General features: G+C 40.4%; 1 protein-coding gene across 5 annotated transcripts in view; it reads left to right on the top strand.

The window, feature by feature from the left end:
- TBC1D1 (TBC1 domain family member 1) overlaps positions 1-25,401 on the top strand; it is a 379,700-nt gene that overhangs the window by 17,101 nt on the left and 337,198 nt on the right. The window lies entirely within an intron of this gene.

Here is a 25,401-nt window from a genome sequence, read left to right as displayed (position 1 = left end):
TGTTTTTTCTTATACATTGCGTTTACTAGCATTTTGTTATGATTAGGATATGATGTACAGTATATTCCAGATCCTCTGTTTTATTAACATATTTGCTTCTGCTATTTATGCCCTTTTCATTGACGTGGCTTCTGTCTTGTCTCTGCTGTTACATATTTCATGTTTCTGTAATTCAACATTAGCGGCCTAGAAACTGTGCTAGCAATAAAATAAAATAATCAGAAAGACAATACCAGTTGATTTATTTATATGCAGAGATGGTACAAATAAATGCAAGAGTTTATTTATGAATAAGTTTTGCTACAGGAAACAGTTCCCATGGCAACAACCCAGCTGAGGTTTAATGGTATTACTCAGCAGCAAAGTCTTGCGCTGAATGTTTGATGTCACTGGCATGATCGCTAAGTGAGATATTTTAATCTGCAGCCAACATAACAATGATAAACTAATGATAAACCAATAAAAAAAAGTTTCAAGCAGCATTAAAACCTCAGCTTCTTATAGCTTAAAGTAGAACTATAGGCAAAACTTTTTGTTTTCTTTTTGGACAGAGTAAGGGAGGGTTATAACCCGTCCGTTTATTTTTTGCCATCTGCACCCCATTGGGGAGATTTACCTTTACTTCCTCTTCCAAAGCCAAAACAGGAAGTGAGAGAAATCCCTGCAAGTTAAGGAAATCCCTCTGGGACCCCCAAGTCACCAAAACTAGTATCCCAATTGAAATATTTCCCCTCTATTACTTTTCTTGGGACCGGCCAACATTTGGGATTTTCTTTTACTTTCACTATCGATGGTAAAGGTTAACAGGACAAATAGAGAGAGTGAATCTTTCTCAGGCTTTATGTACACTAGTCTAAACTGGAAGCTACTATACATGAGTTTAGGAGCATTTGGCGTTTTTTTTTTGCCAAAGCTCCTAAACTTAACTCCATAAAAGCCTATGTGTCCATGAACAGAGTTTGGGAGCTGCCGTGATTAGGTAAAGTTCATCCTCCCTCTCTGCGTTTTTGCTGCATTTTGTGTTTTCCCGCAGTCGTGGTAGATGTAGGCTGGGTATAGATGAAGCCTAATGGGGGCAGAGGTAGAAATAAAAATAAAAAAATAGGTGTTTTAATCATTCTCCATTCTATCCAAAACTAAAAGTTAGTTGAGTTGAATGTTAATCCCCAGCATTGGTGCCAGTGACCGCAATAATAACCCCCCACACTGGTGCCAGTGACCGCACAATAATATTTCTCAGCATTGGTGCCAGTTACCACATTAGAAACCCCTTGGTGCCAGCGACTGCTATAGTAACACCTGGCACAGGTCCAGTGACAATGGTAATAACCCCCAGCATTAGTGCCAGCGACCACAATATTAACACCTACATCAGATGCCTCTGGTGCTGGAAAAGAAGAAGACACACTATACTCATCCCCATGTCTGGCAGTCTGATACCCACCTTTTCTTTTTCTTTTTTCTTTTCATATGGGTATATTTATATTGGGTATTTTTTCTGTATTTTTATATTGATGCAGTGATTGAGTAGCACACACCAAAGGCCAAGCACTACTTCAATTTTTTTGCATTCATCAGCATAATCTGTCTCCTCCCATGCACGCAGCGCCCAGTTGTTTTTTTTTTTCATATTTATCTATTCTGATCTTTTCCTTTTTCTCTACCTTCACCTCCTCCACCCTCTAACCCACTCCCCTTCCTCCTTCACCACTTCCTTTTGCAATGTAAATATGGCAGAAGGGGAGGCTCTTGGGAGCTGGCTTTTTTTCACCTAAGATGTCTGCACCATTATGGCAACTTTTGAAGAGGCAATGAAAATGGTGTGCAAGAAGGCAGGGAAGCAATTAGTGACCCAATCTGCCTCATGTTACATAGTTTGTGAGGTTGAAAAAATACATCAGTCCATCCAGTTCAACCTATGATGTGTGTGTGTATTTGATGTTAACCGTACATTGTATACCCCTGTATGTTGTGGTCTTTAAGGTGCCCTTCTAATAGTTTTTTGAAACTATCGATGCTCCCTGCTGATACCACTGCCTGATGAAGAGAATTCCACATCATTACTGCTCTGACAGTAAAGAACCCCTTACGTATTTTAAGGTTAAACCGTTTTTTCCTCTAGTTTTAATGAGTGGCCCCATGTCTTATTCTATTCCCTTTCTCTGAAAAGTTTGTTCCTTATGCTAGGGTCGCCAGTACAGTATTTGTACATTGATATCATATCCCCCTCAAGCGTCTTTTCTCCAGAGAGAATAGGTTCAGTGCTTGTAGTCTTTCCTCATAGCTGATGTCCTCCATTCCCCTCATTTTTTTTGTTGCCCTTCTCTGGACTTTCTCCAGTTCCAGTGTTTCTCCTAGAGAATACACTGCATAGCCTAATCGTTAGGAGCACTCAAGTTCTTGGCCTGGGCAGTCCCACATTGACATATTCCCACCTGCCATTACATTTTTTATTATTTTCATTATTTACATGTTTACAATTTTTTAATTGTATTTATTTTTCTATTTTCATTGGCAATCCCTGTCCAGGCCAAGCAAACATGAGCCAGGATGGCAATTTAAATATTTAAAAAATCCGAAACCTATGTTTGTGGATTTTGCAAAGAAATGTGACCCCTGTACTCTTTTTATTTATGATAAAACAATGGAAAATTGTTTTATAAAACTGGAAAATTTTGCCTCTGAATCATACATGGTGAAAAACTGGCGAAACAGCCCCCTTCCTCCAGTTCCTGGCCTGGAACAATTTTTTTTTATATTTTCTAGCCCTGGTAAAGCATCTACAGGCAGGGATGGCAAAGCTGTAAATAAAAAATGAATTACCGGGTGTTGAGAATGTACCACTAACTGGAGGTGGCCCAATATGCCCACAAAGTAAAGGCTTACCACACTGCAAGTGTCATGTCATAAAGGGGCCTTCAGTGCAGGGGAAAAAATTGTAACTGAGAAGATGATTTTATTAAAAATGTATTTATTTATTAAAACGAATAAGGCCTGGATCATAGAGGACTGCCAAATACCCACTGAAGATGTTAGTGAAAATGTTTTCCTCTTACTGCCAAAGGTGCCAACATTTCCACTTCTTGCCATTCCCTAATTCCATTTGCTCCCCCCAAGAAAATGTTGACCCCCTTAAATTAAAAAAGAGCTTTGGAAGAAAAACCTCTGTGCCTTTTTTAATTAGGGAAAACATGGCTCCCCAGCCCACTCGTAAAATAAGTAGGATTTTTCAGTGCTGGAGTTATCCGAAAAGATCATTTGAAAAATGCTATGTGAATGAGTCCATAAATTAAATATAAAGTAGGTGTTATCCCAATTTGGCTTCAAAAGTTGAAATACACTTTAAAAAATATAATAAAAAAGAAGTGGTCAAGGTTTCGACAATTGCATATCTAGCAATAAATCAGTTGCTGTAAACAGAAAATTGGCCTTAAAAGGATTTTTGAGTGTACAGACTGTGAAGTCAGGCAGGGCACATCCAAAAATACACCTCTGCACTGTAATTTAAAGAACTTAAAGAGGAGCTATAGTCTGTAAAAACAAAAATAAAATGACGTCAGCAGCTACAATTACTTAAGCTGCTGACTTTTAATATAAGGACACTTACCTGTCTAGGGATCCCGCAATGTCGACACCCCCATTCGTCAATCGGCTTCAGGTGCAGGCCCCAGCATTGTAAAAAAGGGAAACTGGGAGTAAAGCCTTCAGGCTTCACAGCCGGTCTCCTACTGCACTTGCGCAAGTAGCTCTGCGCTTTCTGAATCCAAACACAATATTCCCCATGCACACATTCATTGAAATGGCTCTTGTAATGCTGGGTGCTATAATGATCACCGGCCAGAAACTGCAGACGCAGAAATGTCACCAGCACACCAAGGATTTCTCGGAAGGGTCCAAAGCTGTATGCACATGGTCACAGGGTACACATTCGGCAACATTTCCCTAACGAAGGGGCCCTGCGAGGCTCCAAAACGTTGTCATATGTGTACCATGTGACCACGTAAATAAAGCTTTGGACCCTTCCAAGGAATCTTTGGTGTGCTGGTGACATTTCTTCACCCTGATTGTCTGCTCTTTCTGAACTGTCCCGTCGTCTTCTGGAACATGTGTGTCCTAGAAAGCAAGGGGGGGGGGGGGTAGGGACCAGAAATGTCAAAGATCGACGATCGGCAGTCTTACCCAGAAGTGGGAAGTTGTTAAAACCAGGTACCCGCTCCCCCCTCCCCCCAAAAAAGTGCCAAATGTTGCAGTGGGGGGAGTTGTGCGAACAAGCAGAGCTTCCCCTTTTTTCTGCATTAGGCAAAGTCTCATATAAGAGTTAACTTGATAATATCACTTGGAAAGCCTGTTTTAAACATTAACTCTCATGCAAATCACAGCTGCTGATACTGAATACTGATATAATGGTCCTTATTTGGGAACTTTGTGTTATGCAGTGACAACTGTTATATAAAGGTTATTTTTTGGGCACTTTGTGTTATGCAGTGACAACTGATATATAAAGGTTCCCTTTTGGGTACTTTTCATTATGGGGTGACATTGCTATGTTCTGATCTCCCGCAGTCACCCTTGTATCATGCTCTCCCAAAGGAAACTATAAACTGCTGTGCTAATGCATATTACAGAGGCATATTCAGCTGGTGTCGCCATTTTTAATTAAAAAAGGCCTGTGACAAAAATGACTGCAGTCAGCATAAATGAGGAAATATGCGGCTGCCCTGTGAAAAACCACATGTAGCCTGCTATCACTGTAGTGCACATGGACAGGGACAGGATTCAAAGATGCTGGAGGACATCTGCAGCACTGAGATGTATCAAAGAATTAAAAATGTAAAAATCCTTCCCTTCACCTGTAAGATTTTTTTTTGTATTTCACATGCCTTTATTTCTATTTTCTGCATATTTCCAGTGCATGCAGGTCCAGCTGTCCAGCAAATAACAGTGACATGGGTTGGGATTTGCTGTAACCTTTCTACAGATAATTACCACTGACTGACACCTTTGAACAAAAACAGTTACAATTGCTCAAACAGCCCTGATAATGCTATAATTTGTCCCAACCCCTTCAGAATGCATGCGCATGGTTCTTTAGCCACGGTGAGAATCCCAGTGGCAATGGGCTACTGATTCCTTTGACTGGTAATGACAGCTGTGTGCAGATAATGGCAACCTCCAAGCCTATATACTGCAATGACTGGCTGTCTATGATCATAGCTATTAGTGACTGTTCCCACCAATTACCTGTGCTGAGTGTGGCAGAATGCACTATGTGCTGGACAGTTTGGTACGAGTAAAAAAAATATCTTGTTTCGCACGTGTGCACTAGCACGCTGCACCCGTAACCATTGTGTCCACTGGACACAGCAGATTACAGTTCCTGGTACCCGACCACTTTGAGCGGCTGGGGGATCACATGATCGCAATGTATACACAACTGCTATAAATGAGTTTCGTTCATAACAGCTATGCTTTCTGTAGATGTGCTGTGATTTTTCCACAGCTATCACATGATGCCTGGGCCTATCACAGCACCCTGTACCATGCGATTAGCTGTAGCCAATCACAGCATGTCAACACAAAGCAAGCTGTCAGGAATGGAAACCCATTTATGAAAGTTCAAACCAATTAATGTACACTTATTGGGGGGTTTTTTTGTACCAAAGTCATGTAGCAGAATACATTTTGCCCTAAATTTATGAAGAAATTCTATTTTTTTGGATATTTTTTATATGAGAAAGTAGAAAATAATGTTTTTTTTTTTTTTTTTCAAAGATTTCGGTCTTTTTTTGTTTATTTCACAAAAAATAAAAAGAACCCAGTGGTGATAAAATACCAGCAAAAGAAAGCTCTATTTATGTGAAAAAAAATGATAAACATTTTAAAGTGTTGCATGACCGCACAATTGCCAGTTAAAATAGAGCAGTGCTGAACAGCAAAAAATGGTCTCGTCATGAAGGGGGTGAAACCTTTCAGAGGTCAAGTGATTAAAAAAATGTTCTGACCAAATACAGTTATTATTTTATTTATTTATTTTTGAGGGGGGGATTGCGCTCTTTTAAATGCAGATATTCTGAGTGACCCAATTGCTATCATGCCACTCTCATGCCATAAGTAATAATCATGGTAAAGAAAACATTCACTGAATGCAGAGGGTATTTATAAAAAATAGGTAGGAAAAAATGTCTCTTTAAGACCAATCAGGTTACATGCTTCTGTGCCCGGGGTGACAGGTGTTTGCTTATGCTGGTAACCGCAAATCCAAGCCTTTACTTGCAGATAGGGATGGATGACCAGCCCTGGATGAAAACTGTCTGTCCTGCAGCATTCCATTATTTCATTCACCCAGCTTTACATTCTGGAAGAAGTACATGATTGGCTTGGAATGTTAAATGCTATAGTACCATCTAGTGGTGATCAGAGGTATTGTGATTACAGTGAGAAGCCTGTGATAGACATACTGTAGGTCCTGATTCAGTTTGTGCTGAATGAAAAGTGTTATCATACTGTATAATAATATTGTCTAACTCATCAAAGCAGATATGGTTTTAGATTCTTTCATTGGATCACACACTTCCCTCCTACTTTTAGCACTTGAGGCCCAATTACCCAAGATGGATGGATTGATATAATATTACATATTTTATCTCATGATAATTTTCTCCTAAAATTGTTCAATTTGCAAACATATAATTCATCAAAATCTGTAATACTTATTTTTAAATGTGAAGTGAAGTGTATCATTATTCTCCAACTCCATTCACTACTTCATGGCACAATAACCTATTTTTCATAACATCACTTCTATTACTGTGTTTTTTTCTGCCGCCTTGTAATGTACTCTTTGAGCTTTAAAATGTCTCCTTTTCCCCTTCATTTCCATTTGTTTGGAACAAGCGGGGCATGTTAGTTGGGGACATGTGCACTGCTCTTTGCACACTACATGTTCCATAATCCCTAGTCAATTTAGTGAGCAAGAAAAGAAAAGAAAGGGGGGGGGGGGGCTACGTTTCTGTGTACAGTGGGACCAGATCAGTGCAGCAAAAAAAAAAAAAAGGAATTTGGAGAGGCAGAGAGCAATAGATGGTACTTTTTTTTTATTTAAGAGTGCATATTGGGATTGAACTTGTTGGGTTTTTAGTATCAGTGTTGGAAAGCCCTTGTTTCTGGTAAATCTTTTTTTTTTTTATATCCTCATGAAGTTTTAATTCACCACCTCAAATGACTCTTTTTCCTTCACTCCAAAAAATCAGACTTCAAATTTAGCAGGAATACCTTCTGCTCCGATGTGGATACAGGCTAAGGTTAGATGGTGATTCTCTGGTAACAACAGCGGGTATACCTAATTCAGTCATTTGTCTAATGTACACATTCATGTCTCCTCTCCAGAAAAACACAGATTGCCATAGTTTACGTCTTCTTCTTCCAAGGCACACACCACAAACATGAATGCGACTTGTGAGTTGTGATTTCCCTTGTTACATGTCTTGACTAGGGTACTAAAGATGTCTAGTAACCTAATAAAGGAAAAGGAATTGGCAGCACTCCAGGTTGAGTCAAAATCCAGATTTATTGACTGGACATCCAAATATGACAATCGTGACAAGGTAGACGTGTTTTACACACTGACTGTGTGCTTAATCATTACCTTTTTGTAATGATTAAGCACACAGTCAGTGTGTGAAACGCGTCTACCTTGTCACGATTGTCATATTTGGATGTCCAGTCAATAAATCTGGATTTTGACTCAACCTGGAGTGCTGCCAATTCCTTTTCCTTTATCAAGTTTCCACGGAGGCGAGCCGGGGCATGCACCGGTGTGAGTCATCAGGCAATTACACCACCTTGAGCAGTGAGTTCTTGTCTCTTCAATTGTCTAGTAACCTACTTTGACCAATACCACTCCCTCTAACCCTTTAATAACCACGCTGACAAACAACTGGAGTTAATGGCCAAAGGAGCCTTTTATTAACCAATGTAATAAATAACATAAAGCATAACAACGTGAATACAATGTAAATACAGTAGAACTGGAGCCTCAACGCCCTCATAGGACTCACTCACAAGAAGAAAATACCTGTGACCTACTACAGGCCTCCAGTCGCAACACCACCGACTCGGAGACAACAAGCCGCAGATACCTCTGTTATAACAACTGGGATCCGTACGGGTCCCTACCAAGTAAATTTTTAGTGCCCACAGTAAACTACATGGACCTTGAAACCCGCCATCCGCTTGATAACAAGCGATCCAATCCCCCAATCCTAATAAATTACGCAATCAACAGATGGGAGTAAAAAATAACAGGGCAGGCGGGAGGGAAGTTTTCCCCTGGCTGATCTCCCTTCAACTGAGGATCTGCCCTCCCTTCTGCCTATCCACCCCCCCCCCCCGGAAATTCCTCCCATCCCTTACCTACTCCCCTTCCTAAGCCAATTACAACCAAGTATATATCTAAATATATTTTAACTATTCTTCTGTCCCCATGACCCTTTAACCCCTGCCATGCTGGCCCTCCGTTCATGTCTTCCTTTTCTTTTACTCCGGGCCTTCCTTGTGTATGCTTCTAGCAATAGACTAGGTAGAGTTTGTGCTCCTTGTTTGTATTTCCTGGCCAAGGTTTGCGAAACCCTGACAGGATTAAAATTAAAATCTCACTAAACCCTCATCATAAAAAACTCTCAATAAATGGTGTATTACATGCTGTTCATACTCACTCAGTCCCTATTGGAGGTCCCACAGGTATGGGGTATGCATAGTTAAATTAATCCAAACTGGACCAATGTAACTATATAAAAACATTTATACCTTGTATTCATCTTTAAACAATGTAATCAGCTTTTAATCAGCTTCACAGCTATCTTCTTTAACCTACAAAATCCTTCCTCCCTATGTAATAAAACCAAAGCAAGAAAAGAAGGGGTTATAGTCAAAATCAGAAGAGCAGCCCAGCCTGGTGATGCATTTCCTCAATAGATGCAGTACAGTGAGTTAGCGTATAACTAGCAGGTGAAAACAAATGGGAAAACCAACTCTGAAGGCCCGTACACACGATCAGAAAATCATATGAAAAATACCGGTTTTGAAGCGATCACACAATAATATGTAAAGTTCATATTCCTATCGCACACCTTCCTGGTCTGTAGGCACCTGTATACTGGGTGCTGAAGCGATCACCAGCTGGCCACTGGATCAGTTACAAGTAGATACATATTCGCCAGCACACCATGGATCTTGCAAAAGCAGTCCAAAAAGCTTTATTGCAAAGAAGATCACATCAAAAAAACATATAGTGCAACGTTTCGGAGCCACGCAGGACCCCTTCGTCAGGCATAAGATACAGAGCAAATTGTGAACAGAGAATATATAAGAACATACCACCAATCAAGAACAGTGCAATTTAGTGACACCCCCTCAAATTACGTCATTTCCCCGACTTAATAATACATTATAAATAATCATATTATGCAGACTTAATCATATGCTGAAAAATCTAAAGGCTATGTAATACTGGGGACTTACCAGTAGGAATGGGGGCTAATACATCCGTGATGATCGGGTGCATCAATACGATGCATCCCGATCGCTTCTGTCAAAAAACGGGGCAGAGCTACAGAGCAGCGCACCATGGGATCCAATCACGGCGCGCCACGTAGGCCACTCGTGTAAGGCCCGGAAAACCTCTCAGTGCTTGGTGTCTACTGCTGTCACCACACAGCACTTCCCACACCATCCCATCATCTTGTTTTTACTGGTGTACCTTCATTGGTAATCCTATTACTATTTTTTTTTTCCCTTGTCTCTCCCTTTGATATCTCCTTATCGCACACATTTCCATTCTCTTTGTTTTATTTCTCCTGCCGTTTTTTTTTTCCCACATATATATTATATATATATATATATATTATATATATATTATATAATATAATATAATATAATATATAATATATTATATATATATATATATTATTTTATTTAGTTTAGTTTTTGATTATTTTATTTTTTGATTTATTATTTAATATTTATTTTTCATTTTTTTATATATTTATAGCTTAGTATTTGTACCCCCCCCCCTCTTTTTCTCCTTTTGTTTCCTTTATTTATTTATTTATTAGTATTTTTTTACTTTATTTCTGCTTATTATTTTCTCATTTCCATTACTCTCTATGCATAACATTCTTTCCATCATTTACAAGAATTAAATGCATTACAATATTGATGTTTGGAAAAATTGGTAAATCATGGGAAATGAATATAGTACAAAAAATGAAGTAGGTATATTCAGCACAGTAATGGCATCATATTGCTCGACGCGTTTCGTAGACCAAGCTACTTCCTCAGGAGCGGATGCACAAAAGGGTGTCTAGAATAAATTTACATCAACGGAAAAGTAATAAACAGAAAGTGTAAATAAACTCAATCTGTGTATCAAATAATGAAACCGGAGGGGGGAAGAAAATGTCCCCACCAATGGTGAAATGGTCTTCTCTGATAATTTACCTTGAAAATGGCATATGAAGGTATATATAGGAGTTACATCTCTTTTCCCTTCTCTCTGTCTCTACTCATGTACTTGTTTGCTTTTCATTCCTCTCTTTTGCTTTTGTCTCTTTCCTCACATCTCGCAGCTCTGTTTCTGGCACCCCGCGCCTCCCCTGACGGTGCCGTGCCTGCTTGGCGTGACCGCTTGTCCCTACGTCATGGTTTCCACTGAAAGGCGTTCCGGGCCCTTACACGAGCAGCCTACGTGGCGCGCCATGATTAGATCCCATGGTGCGCTGCTCTTTAGCAGGAACGCTCTGTCCCGTTTTTTGACTGAAGCGATCGGGATGCATCGTATTGATGCACTTGATCATCACAGACCTATTAGCCCCCATTCCTACTTGTGAGTCCCCAGTATTACATAGCCTTTAGATTTTTCAGCATATGATTAAGTCTGCATAGTATGATTATTTATAATGTATTATTAAGGCGGGGAAATGACGTAATTTGAGGGGGGTGTCACTAAATTGCACTGTTTTTGATTGGTGGTATGTTCTTATATATTCTCTGTTCACAATTTGCACTGTATCTTATGCCTGACGAAGGGGTCCTGCGTGGCTCCGAAATGTTGCACTATATGTTTTTTTGATGTGATCTTCTTTGCAATAAAGCTTTTTGGACTGCTTTTGCAAGATCCATGGTGTGCTGGCGAATATATGTATCTACACACAATAATCTGATCGTTAGTACAGAGCTTTCAATAGCCGATCATGACAGTTCATCTGATATAATCCGGTCAGACAAGCACGACAATTTTTCTCATACGGTTCCTGGATCATACAATTTTCGTTTAATCAGTACAGCTGTCGTTCAAAAATAGAATACAAATAGACTACAGCACATGACATCACTTTTTTATTCTGTCGTACAAAGATTTTCGTCACTTTATCTTCATTTCTTTATGAGATTAGTATATAAGAAAAAAAAATGGACGATCATTCGTCCGATAATCTCATCGTATGTACCAGGCATTAGAACTGATAAGGTACAAATAAAAAAGGGTTAATTGTTTCTTTTGTCTAGAGAAGAGAAGAAACACTTTTATTTACCCGATCCTTCATTCCACCAGCAGATGGCACTCTCCCCAGTGGGACTGTCTCTTGGTGTCAACATATCTAATGCAGGGTTATGGTCCCTGCATTAGTCTTGAAGCTGCCAGGATCCTAGAACACTGGAGCATTGGGGAGAAGACGCCGTGGGGACCAGTCTAGCAGTACAGAGGAGCGTAGGATTGAGTAAGTATTCTTTAATTGTTCCCCTAACTTAAACAAGAAAATAAACTTTGCAACTACAAGGGATAATTTTCTAGTTGTGTGAAGTTGGGCTTTAAATAGACACTGTCCTTCCATTCAGGTGTCTTCTGATTGCCCTCCTCTACCTCTACAGGATCATATATGTACATAACCATGCTCCCTCTTTGCCTTCCATCGGCAGGAGCGTAGGTGTGCGCAGTCTATTGCATTAGGATGTGCACCCCAAAGCTCAAGCAAATGTCTTTTTCTGCAGCCTCTGCTGCCCTGGACAGTCAATGAATGGGAAGTGCTCTGTGCTGAGCGGCTTCCTGTTCATTCACAAACGGAAGCATAGTAAACACAGTTTAATATGCTTCCGTTATGATTAACGCAGTGAGTAAGTGTGTTCACTGTGTTCATTTAGAAAAGGAAAGGACTGGTAAATGACATAATGATTAGCCCTTTCCCTCAATCTCCATCCTGAAGCATCCCCCACAGCAGCCGGGGGGAGAGGAGAGGGAAACCAGCAGAACTGCGGCGGGGCGCCACAAAGGGGGAAAGCCCGGGCAGTAGGGGGAATCGCCATACCTGGCACAACCCCTGCGCACGCCTATGGGCAGGAGTTCACCAGGCTAAGCTCCTACACTCTCAAAGTTTCAGCAAGTTTTGGCCTGTCAAATAGTTGATCAGGTCTGAGCACTGACACATGGTGGAGGGCCACATGCCCCCCCCCCCCCCCATATCCAGAGGCCTCTTTCTGTTAGAGCAAACAAGGGCTTAAGTGTACGAAGAGAGGCATTTAGAGGCCGCAGAACAGTGAGTGAAGCTATCTGAATAAGTAAAGTGACAGTATCCCCAAAGGATCACCCCCTGTATTTTGCCTATTTTGGTTTATGGTTGTTTTTTCTAACATCACTCTCATATATATCCCCCTTTTTTCTTGCGGTGGTGCAGTGACCAGGGATGTTGCTTTTGTTATAGCTGGACATGAAATAGCTGATAGCCCAGACGGAAACTGTCTATACTTGTGCTTCAAAGACACACTTTACACTGCATATTTAAAGACAGACACCTGACAACTTGATATGTCTCAGGTAACCACTCTCTGTTTCAAGAGCGAGAGTAAAATAACTAAATCTAAATAAATTATCCTTCGTCCAAGTAGAGGAACTACGCTCAAAATAAGTCCTATTAGTTTAATATTTGGGCAGAGGTTTTGTTATTTTTTAATATGAAGGTGTGGCCTATTTATTTCAAAGCTCCGATTTCCCAGATAGCTAGCAATTGTGCTACAAGTTCGAAAATGACTTGCTAAGCTATTGCTAGACTTGCCAGACTTAACAAGTTTGTTGCACAATTGCAGCAAGTCTGCATTGCATGACTCCAGATCAACATACTTTGCAAACCTTCTGCAAGTCTGCTGCAAGTTCTGGTTCAGTTATGTTGTGCAATATTCACCCCACCACAGGGGTCACTGTGGCTGAATTTGCATGCTGTAGACTTCCAGAGCTCTTGCTGTAGACTCACCACTGCAACTTTGATCTTGCTAGAGACTTGCCATGCAAATGTGCTACAAATTGGAAAAGTGTCAACTAGAACTTGTGCTTCAAGTGCTCTGCAAGTGTACAACTTAAGCCCCGGAAGATTTTACCCCCTTCCTGACCAGGGCCTATTTTGCGATTCGGCACTGCGTGACTTTAACGGACAATTGCGCGTTCGTGCGAAGATATACCTAAACTAATTTGACGTCCTTTTTTTCCCGCAAACAGAGCTTTCTTTTGGTGGTATTTGATCACCTGTGCGATTTTTTGATCATGCGCCATAAACAAAAAAATAGCGTCAATTTTGCAAAAATAACAATATTTTTCACATTTTTTTTATATGAAATTCCCCCAAAAAAATGTAAAAATCAAAATTTTTTAAAATTTTCCACCAATTTGTTTTATGCTACATATGTTTGGTAAAAAAAATCGCAAAAAGCGTATTTTGATTGGTTTGCGCAAAAGTTATTGCGTTTACTAACAAAGGGAAAGATTTTTGTCATTTTTGTTGGTTTTTTTTTAACGAGTAATGGCGGCGATCTGGGATTTTTTTTGCGTGACTGCAACATTGCGGCGGACAGATCGGACCCTTGACTGACATTTTTGACACTTTTGGGGCTACCGGTGACATTACTGCAGTAATCAGTGCTATACATATGCACTGTTACTGTAAAAATGACACTGGCAGTGAAGGAGTTAACTGTATTGGAGAGGGAGGAGTTAAGTGTGTCCTAGGGGCGTGTTTCTAACTGTGATTGGCTGTGGCTACTAGTGTAAGAACAGAAATCAACGGTCCTACATAGTAGAACCGTCTGATCTCCATTCTCACACAGGGAAGAATGACAGACGGCTTTGTTTACATTAGCCGCCTGCCTTTCTTCCAGTGTAACGGACGATCGCGAGTGCCCGGCGGACATCACGCGGGGGGGGGGGTCCGTGACCGCGCGGGAGCGCGCCTCCGGCGGCGCTCGCTCGCTCCCTAGAGCCTCACAGGCTAGCGGTTAACAAGACTTATAATTCAACACTGCCACAAATTTGTGGCAAGTTATCCTTGCTATCTGGGATGTGAATATTGGCAAATTTGGCATCCTGGTGTTTAAATAAAAGCAGTTCATCTATATTAATCCAACAATAGTCTCGTAAATTCCCGTGCTTCTGACAAACGGCAGCCATGCCACTTTGTTGGCAGGCCACATTGGATTCCTAAAACTTCCTCCCCATAGGATGGGAGATATGTGTGTCTAATACTCCTGGTGAAGTAATATAAATTACAAGACAAATAAGATAATTACTGCAAAGTGACACAATCACCAGGATACAGAATCTCACTGCTTCCTGCTATTGTTCCTATCATGGAGAGGTTATCACTCCCAAAAGTCAGATGTTTATTACAAAGTTCATTGTAGGCGTCCTACTTGTCTTTATATCCTTGCTTCAACACTGGCTTGTAAAGTCTCATTTCCAGACTCTCCTCTGCAGAGCTCTTCCTTTCTATTGTTGGGCATTTAATTACTTTATTTGGAAACAGCAATTATTAATTCCTCTTTAGGCCACGGGAATTAAGCCTGCCCATCCAAAGCTTGGTATATAGCAGTGTTATTTTCTTAGGCTAAAATATTTTCCTCATAATTTTCATTAGTTGCATGTTTTCTGTGACGAAAACGAAATTAAAAAAAAAATTAGAATTTTGTCAATTGACAAAAACTATGACGAAAATCTATTTCAATTTTTGTCAACGAACAAAAACGGAATGAAAATGTGAGGGAGAGACGTTTGCCCACCTAACTTTTTGCTTTCCTCAGAGCTCTGTCTCTCTGTTAAAAAAATAAAATAAAAAAAATACTAAAAATGGAGCTGTACTATACAGATGATATATATTCATAAACAATAGACCAATAAGAATTGTGCAATGAAAAAAATAAAAAGCTATATACAATGAAACAGAGGAAAATAGAGTTCTTCCACAACAGTGATATGACACCGGTGAAAAAGATATATTCCATGAAGTAAAGACCAACAATGTTACAAAAGTATCTTCTCCATGGTAAAAGCACCTTCTACCACCAGGATTGTTATGTGACCTCAACCAAAGCAAAATTGCCTGCTTACCAGATTAACTAGACCTCATACAAAGAGAGGTCAATGGCACTTTTGGCTTAAACCAAGCCAGGGCCTTTAGTTTCACCAAGAAGGATGAACAATTAGCAGATACGGTCTTCCTTGGAACCCATCCAGTATATGGTCCAACTTTAGATTATATCGCACAGTGACACTCACCATAGTGTAAAACAGTTTAAACCCGCAATCACTGAAAAAAAGGTTACACTTACAAATGTGCGGCATATATCCGCATGTAAACAGCATAGCAACCCGGTCCATCCAGGATCAGGATAGCGTGGTGATGTCAGCACGTTGCTCAACCCAGCACGTTTTGTCACAATCTGATGTCGTCCTGGGGCACATTTTTTTTTATACTGTTATATGTTGAGCTTGCGCACATATTTATGAACATCCATATAGGTCTGAAACATGCTCAGCTTCCTAGGTGGAGCGAATTTCTTACCCCTATCTAGAATCATTTTTTAAACTATATATCCGGTACTTCCTAAGTCCTTTTTTCTTTTTTGATGTATCCTCCTCCCCCCTCTAGTTCCTCTCTTTGTTCAACCGGTCGCTTGATGCCCTGATTGGGTCTGGAAAAAACACAATTCTGGTGTCCCTGATTACCAGGACCTGAACCATTGTGGTGTCCCACACCATTTGAATTATAAGGGTTACACAGGGAGTAACGTAATGGCCCTTACCATTGTTGGTATACGGTTCATGAGAACTCTGTCCTTAATTGTCACTAGGACCCTCCCTATCCCTTAGTTGGAAGAAGCTGTTATGAGTGGGGACATTATATTCATATTCAGGTTCATCGTTTCCCCCTTCATAATGGTTTGGAGTACCATATTGATTATGGCCCTGACTGTGCACTGGGCGAGAATTATGCCCACGGTGGGGGGTCCATGTCCCTTATTCTGATAATGGTTCTGTCCAGGTCCCTGAGGGGTACTGTACCCTCCACCATAACCAGAATTTGAGGAGGGACCCTGCCCCTGAACACGATATTTGCCCTGAGTGTAAGGAGGAGGAGGGGGGCCTTGTCCTTGATTATAAACATAGGGCCCACCTCTACCTTTACCCTGAGCTCTATAAGGGGAATGGTAGTAGGAATTTCAGCCTCTCCTCTGAGCTTAATGCTAGATGGTCCTCTAAAGGGAGATTTGGGCGTATCTTTCTAAACTGGATATGTATAAGTATGTGTTGTACCCTCCATCCCTTGGTCATTTCCCTGGGTAATTAAATCCATCCTAGAGTTATCATTATTTGCCAATTCCACAGATAATTTTCTTCTGCCACTCAAACTCACTATTTGTTTGATAATCTACTAGATCGCTATTATATTTTTTCCTTTTCCTAAATGTTGATCCTTCTCTTCCTTCTCAAGGAGTTTCAAGAGATTCTTCGACCTTTCCCTATATTCATCGCTATCTTTTAGAGGGACCAATTTACAGGATCTTTAAAAATTTTGATCTCCTCATCAAGATGCAATAATTTATTACTTTTTCTCTCTGCCAGAAATTTAAGAAAGCTTACCCCAGCTTTATTAAAGTATTTGTACCATTCATCCAGCTCTTACTCCTCTTTCTGGGGGCACACTTCCCACCTGAGACTCTGAGGTACCATATTATTTTTTAATATAAGTCTCCAAGAAGGCTATATCCCAGTGCGTATGGGTTTCAGAAACTAATTTTAATATCGTAAATAAACCACCTAAATCACCTATATTAGCTGCAGTTATTGTTGCAGAGTGCGATCACTGGGTGCAGCGGAGTCCATTCAGATCAGACATTGTGGAGTAAACAGGAACTGGCTTCTTTATTGGAACATAACACAGAAAGCAAAAGATGTCATCTCATTGTAATAAGAACAACAGACAGTAAGAGATAACTAACAACTTCAGTACAGTGTACAGGATATTACAACACATCATAGAAATGCATAGCATATCACTGAGCATTAGCGACATCTAGTGTCCTATTTGTGAACTGCAGTTAATCTGTAATAGGCTAAGCTTTAAAGTTGTTGTATCTCCAACAGTTATTGTGTATGTAAACACATGCGGAAAAAAAAGAAGAAAAAAAACCTGTGCTTAAAACAATGTAATAATGTAATTGTAATGTAATAATAAAAAAGCAGCAACTCAAATGTGAGATAGACACAAATGGCAAAAAATACTAAGAATGGAGCTGTGCTCTCTATTAAAGCCCCAGCCCCCTGACAAGTTGTATTGACTGAGAGATGCAGGCTCCCTCTGTCTGCCTGGCTGCTTACTGGGAGTTCTGGAACAATGCCCTGCAAACCATGTGGTGAGTGTTTCCTCTCCCAGCAAAGTAGCAGTGCTTGTCTTTGTGTAAAATAACAGCCTCCATAGACCAGGTCTCTGCCCTCTGTGCACCCTCACTACCATTTACTTCCCCATTCCCACTAAATGGTATTAGATTTTTACTCCAGGAGTATATAAGTAGTTTGCAAATTCTAGAGAAATGCTTAAATAATGCATAACACTCATTAGATTTTAGTTGACTAAAACGTAGGAAATTTTAGTCGACTAAAATATGACTAAAACATAAATATACTAAGCAGCAAAGAGGAGACTCACCTTTGTCAAGGGGAATTACTATGGAACTTTTCTAGGCATCCGTTATTCCCCCTTCTATGAGGTGGGTCTATATACCAGAAAAAAGAACTGCATCAAACAGTGGTAGAGTTTTCCCAGGACAGAAGGTATAAAATGACTCCAGACATTTATGCAATTCAGACGATTAAAATACAACTAAAACATAAATGGCATTTTAGTCAAAAGTCTATGACTAAAACTAAATCGAAATTTGACGTAAAACGTAACAATATAGGAAGCCTTCTACAGGTCTTCTTCAGAATTTACAAAGTGAAATTGTTATCAGAAACATAGTGAAAACCCCCCCCCCCTTTTTTTTTTCCTTTCTCTCTCTTCTTCTTTCACTTTGACATGAAATTAGAGGTAATTAAAGGATCCGTTTAAATATAGATTAACAGACACTCTCAGACATTGAAGAGTGGAGTTTTGTAAGACTAGTATTTGATTGAGCAATAAGTATAAATTCCTTCCCCTTCTTCTTCTTCTTTCCCTCCCCCCCCCCTTTTTTTTCTCCACTGTATGTATCATGAATTATGGTATTGGTTGGTTTAGGGGATTATCTCCCCCTTATGATTTGATATTTGATAATAGAAATAATCACATATGGGAATCACGATAATGGGAAAGAGGGAAAAATTAGGGTTCTTTTTTTGTTTCCCCCTCAATACAGGGGAATCATGACACTGGGGTGTAGAAAGGTTTTTGAGATGGGAGATATCTCCCCTTAATGATTGATAATATGAATTAATCACTTAGGGGTATAATTCACGATAATGTGATGGAGGAAGGAGGGAGAATATTTTCTCCAAAGATTGTTAATGAAATTCACTGATGGCTAATATGGAGAACATATGAGGTTGGTGGGGGAGGGATGAAGAGGCAATGTTTTTATAATTGAAAATGTTAGAAATGAAAGAGAGAAGAATTTTTTGGGTTCTTTCCACATTTCTTTGTATGTGTTTTGAAAAATGTAATAAAAATATATAATATAAAAAAAAAAAAGAAACATAGTATAAAATGACAGTGCGCTTGATTCCGTTTTCACAGTCTGTGGAGTGCCCCTCTAATATGTGTTAAATTGTATTTGCAGTCAAATTTAAAGGGCAATTTCCCCTTTTACCTCCTCCCCCCTCCTCTCCCAAATTTGGAATGATATTGTTTTGGGGGGGGGGGGGGTACCTGATTTTGACAGATACCTGCTCCCACTTCCGGTCGGATCGCAGCAACATAGATCAACGCGTTCAGCCTCCACTACTTTCCCTGAAACCTTATGGGGCACATCAAAGGTCTAAGATGGCTGCGGGACCATTCATAGGGAATATCGAGGCTCGTGCATACACAGTCGGCAACTGGGTGTGAAGCCGCAAGGAGTCAAAGTCGGCTGCTCACAGTTAAGATGCTGGCACCTGGACCCGAAGACCATCGGGTGAGGACATCACTGGACCCTGGACATGTAAGTATGTGTTTTTTTTAAAAGTGAGCAGCTACACCATTTATTTATTTATTTTTTTTACTGGGTCAAGATCCTCTTAAGTAATCTCCACTATTCACACAACAAAATAAAATATTTCATGGCAGACAGTGTTGAAATCTGGTGCAATGGATGAGATATCTGCCTCTAGACAGGGTTCATTATGGTAAACACAGCTTCCCAGCCCCCTCATAACAAAAAGAACTATGTGGAATTTTTCTTTGCTGGAAGTTTCAGAAAAGAGCATTGAAAAAAGTAAGCTTCAATTTGTAAAAATGTATTTTTGAATTTAATCTATGTGAATGATTTCTTGGTCAGTGGCAGAACCCACTATGCACAGCAGGGGGCATACTTTATAACAGCTGCACCTGTAGCTCCGCAATATAGCAAAGAATGAACACTTTGCCTTCCATATAAGCAAGTGTTCAACATGGTTTTTTTTTTTTTTTTAGTATTTTTTACAGGTGGCTGCTGCTTTACATATTTTACACTAGGAACAGGGTCACCTTAAGCTCCTTGATATCCATTTCACTTGGGTTCCTGGCGGTGTCTAGTACAGTCATTTTCAGCTCCTAGAGCAGGAATCTCCAAACTTCGGCCCTCCAGCTATTGCGGAACTACACATCCATTGTAAAACTCTGACATTCACAGACATGGCTAGGCATGATGGGAATTGTAGTTCCTGAACAACTGGAGGGCCATTTTTGGAGACCCCTGTAAGAGGGATCTCACAGGTATGGTGTATGCATAGTTGCAGGCTGGGCCAATGAAACTATATAAAAATATCCATACTTGGGAAATGTATTAGAGTTTGCATACACTTTTAACACTTTGTGAAGCTTGTAGTTTTTGGCATTTGAGGTTCCTCTCCCTGTTCTATATTCATTAGAAGACTGCTTTCCCTCTCTGGATGTAGCAGACGTTGAATACAGCTCTACATAACAGACTGCTGTGCCTGCTAGAGAATGGATCCTGTGTGCTCATTCCACTCTAACAGACCTGAGTGGAGCACTGGAGACCGATACACTACAGTTCGCACAACTAGACCGTTGGTGAAGTCTGGGCTGCAGCCGTTGGCAAGATGACGTTATATATTTATTTTACTCTCAATGAGATTCTTCAAATAAACTGTTATTATGTAACTGCTGGCATCAATATCACTATTTGCAGTATAAGAAAAGTATTGTAAATGATTTCAGCAAACACAAGTGCCGGCTTTGACACATTTCCCACTTTATTCAACTGGAACCATTACAGATCATCCCACAGCAGCCTTGTGTTTCCATCTCTCTCTGGCCTTTTTGCCAAATATTGGGAAGACATAGGATTAAAGTGATACTAAAAGATATACATATATGTATCCATATCTACTGTATATCTATCTATCTATATATATATATATATATATATATATATATATATATATATATATATATATATATATATATATATATATATATATATATACAGTATATAGATATATACATATATATATATATATATATATATATATATACAGTATATAGATATATATATATATATATATATATACTATATTACCAAAAGTATTTAGACGTCTGCCTTTACACTTTAACCACTTTACCGCTGCTCACTAGAGCTCTACTGCGGCAAAGCAGCTCGATAACGTCTGGCGACGTAGACCTACGTCGCAAGACATTCCCCTCTCTCGGCGGCGTGCGCGCGCCGCCGGAGGCTCGCTCCCGCTGTATTCAGTCACAGTGGGAGTCGGGCCTGGGGAGGAGCAGCGATGATCACCGCCGCTCTTCCCCGATCGTCGGGGAATCGAGTGTGGAGATCCGCCTGCTTGTGTAAACAAAGCGGGCGGATCTCCTAAGTGACAGGCAGGGTCAGATTGCAGGGTTCAGCATAGCTGAACATCCGATCTGTCCTTGTGTCACTCAGTCCCCTCCCCCCACACACGTTAGTAAGCACCAGGCATACATTAACCCCTTGATCACCAATAAAAATGAACCCCTTCCCTGCCAGTGTCATTTTCAAGGTAACAGTGCATATGTATAGCACTGATTACTGTAGTAATGTGTAAAGGTGGGTTGGTGCGCTAAACAGAATGTGTGGGACAACAAAAATGTTGAATTTACACTACATATAGAGTGTGTGAAGTGTGACAAAAATAATATACAAATATCAAAATAAACAATTCCAAACAACTGTGATTCACAACAAAATCAAAGTCCATCAGGTGATAACAAGAAGATTGAAGTATCTTGACATATGTGTACTTGAGATATTCAAAAGGGGTGATGTTAAAGTGATAAAGGATCCCACCACCAGCTGACAATCCTGCTTACCAGATAGATAGAATTCTTAGGCATTAATTCTATGCAATGGCATGCACGGTTCACCCTGGTGTGACACACAATGGAGCCTCTTACCAGATGTCTTTATTAACTTGCGTATCTGAGATAATTCCCCTGGTGGGATTGGATATTGGTGTTGGTATCCTCCTGAGTGTTCCCCAGACTATCAAATTATTCACTCTTCTAATGATATAACTCAGCTTGTGGCTCCAGTACATACCATGTAATGAAACAAATGAACCGCCCGTAGTGCATTATCCTTGGTTTATTGGAAAAACATAGGCAAATGTATTTACAGGAAACAGGTCTTGGTATGGCATATATGTGTGGAGCCTGTCGGTATCCTGTGTCCGGCTGCAGCACGGACACCTCGGATAACGTGGGTGGTGGCACGACACGCCTCCTCCCCAACGCGTTTCCTCTGAAAAGACTTCTGCTGAGTAAAATCTTCCGGTGCTTAAGTGGTTAATGGCATCACAGTCAGTCTGTAGGGTTCAATATTGACTTGGCCTACCCTTTGCAGTTATAACAGCTTCAGTTCTTCTGGGAAGGCTGTCCACAAGGTTTAGGAGTGTGTCTATGGGAATGTTTGACCATTCTTCCAGAAGTGCATTTGTGAGGTCAGACACTGATGTAGACGAGAAGGCCCGGCTCTCAGTCTCCACTCTAATTCATCCAAAAGGTGCTCTATCAGGTTGAGGTCAGCACTCAGTGTAGGCCAGTCAAGTTCCTCCACCCCAAACTCGCTCATCTATGTCTATGTTGACCTTGCTTTGTGCACTGGTCCAAATCATTTGGTGGAGGGGGGATTATGGTGTGGGATTGCTTTTCAGGGGTTGGGCTTGGCCCTTTAGTTCCAGTGAAGGGAACTCTTAAGGTGTCAGCATACCAAGACATATTGGCCAATTTCATGCTTCCAACTTTGTGGGAACAGTTTGGAGATGAACCCTTCCTGTTCTACCATGACTGTGCACCAGTGCACAAAGCAAGCAAGCATTCATTCCCCAGAAAAATTGACAGTTTGATTTTTGACTCGTTAATCTTCTTTGTATTAATAATAAGGTTTACTGTGTGAAGTGTTCTAAGTTATGAAAGAAATATCTGACTTTAACATTTTGCTGTCTCTATGTACAGTACTGTGCAAAAGTTTTAGGCAGGTGAGAAGAAATAATGTAAAGTAAGAATGCTTTCAAAAATATATATTTTACTTGTTTATTTTTATCAATTTAAAAAGTGCAGAATGAACGGACAGAAGAAAAATCTTAATCAAATCATCATTTGAATACCCTTTGGCTTCAAAACAACATCAATTCTTTTAGGTACACTAAGGGCCGGTTCACACTACTCCGACCAAGTCGCCTGACAAGTAGCTCCCCATGCTGTGCAATGGAACCATTCTAATCAGAGCGACTCAAGTCGCTCCGACTTAGAAAAAGGTTCCGGCACTACTTTTGGGCGAAGTTAGATCGACTTGCATTGACTCCTATTATGAGAAGTTGTTTGCAGGCCGTGATGAAGTCGTGCTGCACGGGCGACTTCAAAGTCACCCAAAGTCGGGGCGACTTTGAGTCGTGGTAGTGTGAACCGGCTCCAATACACACAGTCTTTGAAGGAAATCAGTAATATGTTCACATTTCGAATTCGATTCGATTCAAAATCAGATAATTTGGTATTTTGGACAAAATTTTGTTTTGTTATTTTGGATTCGTTTAAATTCGCTACTATTGTAATTTCACAATTTGGATACATCCAAATCTACGAATAATGAAAACTTTGTTAGGATTTTCATTGGGAATGAAATTAACTACTCATGTCTAGGCATGAATGGAAGCTGTCCATTGTGCACAATTGTCATGTGACCTGCTGTGATTAGTCACAGCGATCACATGGTATCAGTAACGGGCCGGTACTCTGATCTGTGATTGGCTGTATCCAGTGGATTACCGTTGTTGGCGCATTCTGGGGAGAACATCATATGACGTCCACCCAGAATGATTGAGCTCCTGCCCGGCCATCATTTGAATATAGCAGCTGATTTAATCGCTTGCTGAGTATGCAGCTTCTTTATCTTTTAATCCTTGCCTATGTTCCTGTTTAAGCTGCTACCATTACCGCTACTCCAGGTTTCCTGTTACATGGGGGCTCTTGCAGCACCCTATGGAGCCATTCTTGTATGCAGGGACAACAGTTGTGTCTCCCTGCACTGTGGGCATCAATAGACCCTATAGCCTGGAATGACAAAACACTTCCCTGCTTCTCCCCCTCTTCCCTCCTCTCCAAGCAAACAGACTGGCTGGAGACTGCACTGTCCACTGTTAATTATTTTCTGTGAAGACTGGAAGTTCAGGGAAGCAGCACTGACAGAGCAGGAGCCAGGAGCACTAAAAATTGGAAACTGTAAGTTTTGGGGTAAGAATTTTAGCAAATAGTTTACTGGGGAATGTTTATTTTATTGGGATCAATATTTAAAACTATAAAACGCTTAGGGTTTAATACTACTTTAAGGTGGTATTAAATGGTATATTTGTAGTCATTGAGCAATCCAAGCTTGTTTTATCTTTCAGATGTTTTATCTGTATGTGTTCTGGCATGCTCAGCCTTTTTTGGTAACAATCACTTCAGATCTCCGAGCTGTTATAATCCAGAGGTGCAGCAGACTGGGAACTCCACCAACACACTGCACATTACACAGCACAGGAAAATATTTTCTGTGCAGATATTTCTATGAGCGCTGGGGGAGAAGATGTATTAATATATCAAACACACACGCACCTCGGTACTGAATGTAAAATGCTGCTACTACTAGTTTCTATTATTTGTACAGCTAGCAGCTGCCTTGCTTGCTGTCATACTGTTTTTTCATTGTATACCAAATAAAAAAGATACAAAGACAAATAGTCCTTGTACTGCTGTTAGTTTTGGTAACATGACTCAGATGTACTTGACATGCCGGATATTGTTTTTACATGGTGGGATTTTTAAATAAAAATCATTTTTTTTGTGTTAAATAGCTAACAGGTTAGTACTTATCAATGGAAATGCTATGGGGGCACTGCTGCGGGGTCGCTCCTGAGCCTCGCTGTCTGCGTCTATAGACACAGACAGCGGGACTTGGCCCTGCCCCCCGCTCCCTTTTCACTTGCTTTGATTGACAGCAGCAGGAGCCAATGGCTCCTGGTGCCCCAGCCAAGCCAGTGAAGTGAGGTGAGGGGAGAGAAGAGCTGCAGACAGACACAGTGCAAACTAAAGAAACAGTGCTACTACCCATACAGCTCACCGATATAAGAGCTCCTGGGTGCCTGATCCACAGCCATTTTACTGAGTGCAAATATAGAAAGATGATACCCCACACTGATAGTTGCTCTGAAAATATCTTCATCTTTTTTCAGGAACCACAGAACATAAATGCTAATGAAATCAGTTGATGCGTTTCGGCCTATGAGTCCTTAGTCATAGCTACAATTATGTCTAAGGCCTCATAGGTGGAAATGCTTCAGCAAACTAGAACTTTCTGGACCCATTTGGATGAAATCAAACTTGCATGCGTTTACAT

Source organism: Pelophylax lessonae (assembly GCF_965119305.1).
Source record: "Pelophylax lessonae genome assembly, chromosome: 1".
Classification (NCBI taxonomy): domain Eukaryota; kingdom Metazoa; phylum Chordata; class Amphibia; order Anura; family Ranidae; genus Pelophylax; species Pelophylax lessonae.
Note: the sequence above shows the minus strand (reverse complement) of the source record. Positions and strands in the feature narration are given on the sequence as shown.